Below are 7,578 nucleotides of genomic sequence, written 5' to 3'. Positions count from 1 at the left end.
CTGGCGACTACGCCATGAGCATGCAATCGAATGGGGGCCGGGTGCACCAAAAAGAAATGTGATAATTTAACGCATCTCGCATGTGGTTGTCTTGTCAAGTCCTTCTCAGTGACTATGGCGTTGAGAAGGTGAGTCCAAGGACGTGGGTTCGATAACGGCCGCGGTGGCTGATTTCTGCTGCTTACTCATAACGAGAACCCCGAAGTTGGGGATTTTGGTGCTCGTTACGTAGGTTCCCTAGAATCCTAGCGGCCAAAAATTAATCCGGAACGCTGCACAATGGCGTACCTCATGCCCAAAGTGGAGCTTCCGTCAGTTAAACTCTATAATCAATCAATCCATCAATCAAGCAATCGATCGATCAATCAATCAATCAATCAATCAATCAATCAATCAATCAATCAATCAATCAATCAATCAATCAATCAATCAATCAATTACTGTAAAGTCTTTCACATTGCCGGGAAGTAGATTAGTCAGGTCACTTCCGAGATTACGTTTCCACGCCGAGGCTACGTTACTTATGCGTTCGACGGCTAGTGCCGAACGTTACGATGGCGGCTTGCTGTGCCACGCCGGTTGATTGATTGATTGATTGATTGATTGATTGATTGATTGATTGATTGATTGATTGATTGATTGATTGATTGATTGATTGATTGATTGATTGATTGTGAGGTTCAAAGCACTGACGCTACAAAGGCAATGAGGCGCGCTGTAGTGGAGGGCTCTGAAATAATTGTGACCACTGATCTTCGACGTGCGCCGAAATTTCGACCACATTGGCGTTTTCGCTTTTCGGGCACGTCAGAAAAGCGGCCGCGGCGATCGGGAACCATACCCGCCACCTTGGGCTCAGCAGCACAACGTCTCAAGCACTCGGCCACATCAAATTGCTTTCACCATATACCTTCCCGAGAGTTCTAATGTGGCACTGGGTCCATGCTGCGTGGACCCAGTTCTTCAAATTTACGGCTGTTATCACATCGACGAGGACTGTGAGCACGGTGGGTGCCAAGCCCGGTGGTGGTGGTTCACCGCCAGCGATTCTCCCTACTAAGTATTTGTTATCACGTTAGGTAGTGTTCCTTCCCGCAGTTCGAACAGAAATACAGAAAAGTATGTTTTTCTAACACACAACAGAAGCTGGTACGTTTTACAGCACACACGTGCTTGCGAGCAGAGCAAGAGCTTGTTGAAATTTAGCGTTTGCATCCAATGCACGGCTGTGTGCCAAACATGAATTCCTTCAATGTGAGTCACTCTCACAGCCCGATGCTGAATGCGCAGAAGCCTAGAACCACTCTACCTTGAGTAGGAACTTTTTGTTTTCTTCCTTCGGCATTGACTGAACAGGAACAACAGCTTTTATGAAAACGCGTTTTGTCTTTTGTGTGGGGCGTGTAACAAGTCGAAACCACTGAAGGTATTTCCTGTATATCCAGAAACCTTTCGCTATGTCACGTATCGCCGGCTGCACCAATGGCGTAAACATGTTTTTGACGCGGGCACATCAGCTCACGGTGTCTGCTGGAATTCCAGAAAAAACAGTTGATGCACGTGGCTTTTAAAAACAAGAAATATTCTAGCTGCACTTCTGTGAATGGGAAAAACATCACGTGCACTTTACGTGATTATTGCGGCCAGGTGCGTCGCCTTTTGGAAAATAAAGCTACCGGTTTTGTATAAAAGACCACTTCTCGCTTAGAAATTCCACCCATAAAATAAAGTTAACGAAGAAAGCAATATTTCCGTAATATGAAGGCCGTCCTTGTTCTCCTGCTTGTGTCTTTTGCAGTGGCCGTACTCGGTGAGTGAGAAGCGATTGCTCCAACTCCTATTTCTTGTCTCCCTATATAGCGATCCTATATACTACCCTCTACTAGACATCACCCACAATTGCTTCTTTTGATACATCAAAGTTTCAAAAAAAATTCCAATCGCAATTTTTGGATCTCCACATAAACAAAAAAGGATTTTTTATCAGAAATTCACTTGATTATACATTGTTCTTAAATTATACAGTACTCAACGGGTCCTTTTCTTTTGACTTGGGAAGAACGAAATTGATTATACCGTGGATGTGTGCGTGCCTTAGAATTTCACTTTTAATTTTTGCACGAAGTGAGCGTAATATTTTTTATACGCATATCGTCAACCAGTAAAAAGTAGCTTCATAAATTGGTAAACTTTCTCTTATAATTGATTACGATAACATGAAAGGCTCTAAGTTTGCAGCGGATATGATAAGGACTGATTAAGCCCAATCCCTACATCCTAATATGCTCATGAATATGTCGAGAGCATGATAACAAATACATATAGACGTGTATTGCCTAAGGACAGTTAACTATGAGGGATAAAGGAAACAAAGGAAATGATCTCTAAACATTTTTTGAAGGGTTCAGATTTTATTGCGTTCTTAAACGGGGCAATTTCAAACAAAGTATATAAAACATCTAGGGGGTGATTTTAAATGAACTGCAATCACAGTCTCACCCCTAGTGTACAGTAAGTTCGCTGTGAAGTTGCAGTATACGTTGGTTCTCATGGCCTGTTAAAAGCATCCGAAACCCAGAACGTTGGGACAGCAAGGTCGGTTTATCTATTTTTGAATCGTGCTCATCAGAACCATCCAGTGACCAACCCACTACGTCATCATCATACTACATTATTCTAACTGCATTTTAGCGGCATCAACAAATAGTAGTGGCATCGTCAGCCTAGTTTCATTAAACCGTCGCAATGTGGGAGTATCGCTATATCATCCCCACACCAGCACAGCTTTGCTGTGTTTTGGTATTATTCGGTCTAATACTGGTCTCCAAAGTTTAAAGAGATACCCTTAAAACGGCTTCCTACACAAGGGTTGCGTGTTGAGGTTTACTACACAGAATGAGAAGGAAACATTTTTATAAGCTCAGAGGAGTCACGAACCACGAACAGGCGCCAACGCGTGAAGTTAACTTGGGTATGGTGGTTGGGATGGGAAAATATAAACAACGAAATGCAATGAAACGAGACGAACAACCAGGGAATAACTAAAATTCTACACGAGGGAGAACCATTTCTCCGCGAAGGCAACGAAAAGGCGCACCATTGTGAACGGTACGCCAATAGGACATCAAAAACCCGACATCTGCATAGGCAGATTTATCCAATCGTCAGGCGTGTTACTGGCGCGCCTCGAAATCTTTTCGTAACTGGTTATTCTTAGAACTATTGATAACTGTAAAGCAATTACTACTCTTAAAAGTGTCGCTCACAGAGCTGAAATATATATTGTGTGAAAGTGTATTGGCAACAAATAGCAGATTTTTGTTTTCGAAAGAATTAGCAATAAAATAAAATAAGATGCCGAGACGTGAGTGCAATTAAAAAAACTAGCTTCCTGAGTCTTATGCCACGAATTTGAACAGCATATTACAATATATTTTCGTCTCGAAGATAGAGATCCTTATTTTGCATCCTGTGGATTCCATGTGACCTTCCGGGAGTCTCTGAAAATTAACGCACCTCAGCGTATTTCCAAAAAGTTTTGTGTTTTGTTCAAAATGTTTTACTTGCACCCTAGGTAGTAGTTATAGTAGAGAAGTTAAGTGACTCAGCAATCGCTCTATTTCAAGTGACTTCGTCACCTGATCCCTTTCATTGGCGCAACTGCAAGCTCTTGCAGTCAATGTATAATAAGCATAGATAAAAACAACGGGCCATTTCGTTACGAAACACTTGAATTCATGAATTAGCTTATAATAGCCTGTCTAGAGCGCTTCATACCAAGGAAAAACGAAATTAAAACGTAGGCCCCAAGAAAATTAAAAGACAGAGAGTACTAAGGCCGACCGCCAAAGCTGCCGCTGCAGCGGTGCTGAGTTACGTTTTAGCACGGGCGTATTGGATGAAACCAGTTGTGTACCTGGCGTTTACTTGATGACACTGATGGGATAGCGCTCACCAAATCGTAAAATATTTTCGATCCTGCGATAACTTTTGCGCGTATTGCAATTATCGACCACAGCCTTACATCACGTAATATTAGACGCTGTCTGACTCAGCTTGCGAATAGGGTCCCTGAATGACTGGTATTCTGGGAATTGCTATCGAAAGACAAAGCAGACATTTCTCCTCTTCCGTGCCTGCACTTGCAGTATGCAGGATGTACAAGGCCGTACACTTTATTGCAAACGATTGAATCTGTTTTGTTTTGGTACCAGGATATATATAAGAACTCATACTGCTTAGAATTTTTTCTTACCCGTCAAATAAAAACAGGGAAAAAAGCAGATTTCTTGTTTCAGCGCGTACAAAAATAGTCCAACTACGCGGGGTAGCTATCTTCGTATACGTTAACAAAGCACGATATTTTGAACACGGTGTAATTTGTGCTAGTAGAATCAGCGAAAATGTTTAGTTATAGAGTCAGCCAATTTACAACTTGGAGAAATATTCTGCATTGCAATTTTGCCCCGCTGTGATACCCTGGAGAAAAGTACGCGTGGCGGATAAATGCAACATTCATGGCCAGAAAAAATTATAAATTTCTTCAGTTGTGTCCTAGGTTATTAGACAACTTAGGTGTTCGCTCCACGATAACGACGGATCATGTTTAACATAAATCGACCTCTGCAGAATATCGGTAAAGCCACTTTCTTATACTGACATTTCGCCATCATTTTTAATTCAATAGGACATGAACGAAAAGGACACGGACATGGTGGACACGGATCAGGAGAAGCAGGGCAAGGAGGATGCGGAGAGAACAATACTACAACCAGTGTAAGCAAATTGACCTATTGGTAACCGTATTACTATTTATGTAACCCTGGATGCACCACATACGCAGTTAGCATTAAATTTTGAGAGTAGTCTTAAAGCGCACGAGAACAAAATGTTAGCACAAAAAGATAACACGCACAGGTGCCGTCAGAAGTAATTGAAGCACGTGAACTGCGGCCGAACCGCGTAGAAGCGCTGTGTAGCTACAACGGCGGTAAGCGAAAGGAGCGGAACACGCATGCGCGCCTGCCGACGGTGATGGCCCATCAATACTTCTCAACCCACTTTTTTTAACGGGGCTTCGAGCATTATTCGCAGCATGCTGGTCTCAGTGGTGGTGCTGGTAGCAGATGCGGTATCTGGCAGCGTCGCTAACACACTTTTAGCGCACGCGAGCTGCTGGAGAAGCGTGGCAATCGCAGGGCTCGGAAGTTACAATTTTTCTTGTCTTATATTTTAGGTGGTTCTGCTATCAGATCCATCAGCAGACCAGTATGCTGCGAACAACGCTCTAAGCCGTGGTAAAAGAAGTGGGTTGAGAAAGATAGAGGAGCTATCGACGTCGGCAGGCACGCATGCGTGTTCTGTTCCTTTATTTTACCGCCGGTGCAGCTACACCGCGCTCCTACGCAGTTCGGCCACAGCTCCCGTGCTTCAATTACTTCTGATGGCGCCTGCACATCTCTTGGCCATCCATTTGACTGACTAATCTTCTGCCTACATTTCATTGGGTTCAATCGTGATTGGTATCAAAAGGCGTGCGTTTACAAAACCGCAAACGTTCACTTTTTCTATTTATTGGCGTTTGCCTCACTTATAATTCTAGCGTACGGCGGACAAAAGTGGTTCCATATCACTGCTGCAAACGAGCGTGGTATTATACGACAGAGTTTTAAAGACGCTACCGTAGAACAAAAATTTATTCTGAGAGACTGCGGGTCGTCAGTTGGATATACCTAGGGACATAGGGCATTTTTTTTCAGCAACGCAAGCCCTTTATTAATATTCTGGGACTCGAATTATTTACTATACACGATACACATTTCCGCTGCCCTCTTTCATTTTCATTTTTAAAATTCCCCAATTGCGCTGCGTCAATTCCCGTCACGCAACATAGAGACGAGAACAAATTTATTAGAATCTCTCCAAGACTCCGAACACTAAAACAAAAATACAAAAAAATATTCCAACTAATTTAATATGTATGTATGTATATATATATATATATATATATATACATATATATATATATATATATATATATATATATATATATATATATATATATATATATATATTGCAGGAAAATATTTCTTGGACACCGGCAAGTCGTAGCAAAAAAAAAAAGAAAGACACACGTCGAAAAAAGAAAAGGTTTAACGTTTCGGCCGAGGGACCGGCCTTCGTCAGAATATTCTGACGACGAAGGCCGGTCCCTCGGCCGAAACGTTAAACCTTTTCTTTTTTCGACGTGTGTCTTTCTTTCTTTTTTTTTTGCTATATATATATATATATATATATATATATATATATATATATATATATATATATATATATATATGTACATATATATAGATATAATAATTGTTATGCCAATTATCGTAAACCAGAAACGAGGATCAGGATAACAATGGCGATGTGATGAATTTATGATTTAACACTGCAAATTTCAGTTATTGCTTTCGGTAAAGTAAGTGTTGTTCCGCAGGGAGAAACTACTGAATCGTCTGGAATGACTGGAATGACAACCGATGCGGGTCAAGAGACCGATACGAACAGCACCATGAGTACACAAGAAAGCACAATCACCTAAGCTTCTGCCACTGCATCCAACTCACCAAGAGGAAATGACATGGCGTACGAAAAACGTTTCGAGCATTCCAGCTAGGCAGTCGCTATCGTGTGACAGATGCCTAAATAAATGACATTATTTCAATAGCTGCGTCATGGTCAAGTTTCTTCGTAGAAGGTTGGAAGTCGGGAAACGCCTCTAAGCGGTGTTTTTTTACACTTCCACGTAGTAAACTACGCCTTCCGGGCAAACAGGCGCCCCTTCGTACTTCAACCAATCGTTCTGCTTTTATAAAAAAGAAACAAACAAATTATTTTGGAAATATAGCTACCTAAGGATTTGTCAAAACGAAGTTAAAATACCAGTATTTTTGCACAACTATTGAAAAGCTAGGGGAACTAAAGGTTTTGTAAGACAGGGACACGTGCATTGTGTTCACTCTAATAATTAATGATATGTGTTCGTGTTACTCAAACTGGGTCGCAAGGATTTTTCTTTCAACAAGTGAAATAAACGTGCAGAGCGGCAAACGTTTGCACTCTTCTTCATCAGTCTTATATGTAGCATTAATTCTTACGGCGAGAAGGTGGTCATCGCTGCCAGAGGTAAACAAATTTCACGGGGGGCGATCACGCAACCGGGTCATTCGTTGTATATGCAATTGGCCTGCAGCGAGATTTTAAAACCATCGGAAGTCGTCCCGTTACAATTAAATGTGTGACATGATTACGCCTTGCTCCCGACATTTTAAGTAGTTTTTTGTTATTTTCCCAAGTGTGTGAAAGGCTGGCAATGAGACTTCATAATGCTACGACTATTACGCAGCTTCGCCGGCATTCTTAGGAAAACATAATACTGGTAACCAAGCGTGTTATCCGGACGCTATGTGAAATAAAAGTATAAATGAACAGGTAATAAGACGGCCCAAATGATTGACAATACAGTCGGTTACAGTATTCACGGAGGTTGCTCGAAGCACCTTTAGACAACACATTGGCCATGACATTTTG

General features: G+C 41.7%; 1 long non-coding RNA gene across 1 annotated transcript; it reads left to right on the top strand.

Annotated features, from left to right (window-relative positions):
• The first annotated feature begins 1,652 nt into the window (after positions 1–1,652).
• On the top strand, positions 1,653–6,712 carry LOC144147348 (uncharacterized). The gene is made up of 3 exons (XR_013317897.1): positions 1,653–1,810; positions 4,688–4,776; positions 6,485–6,712. It is a non-coding gene; the product is annotated as an uncharacterized LOC144147348 (long non-coding RNA).
• Positions 6,713–7,578: the final 866 nt, after the last annotated feature.

Source organism: Haemaphysalis longicornis, unplaced genomic scaffold (assembly GCF_048455015.1).
Source record: "Haemaphysalis longicornis isolate Haplotype H1 unplaced genomic scaffold, Haemaphysalis longicornis Haplotype H1 scaffold_7, whole genome shotgun sequence".
NCBI lineage: Eukaryota > Metazoa > Arthropoda > Arachnida > Ixodida > Ixodidae > Haemaphysalis > Haemaphysalis longicornis.
This window is presented reverse-complemented; position numbering and strand designations above follow the sequence as displayed.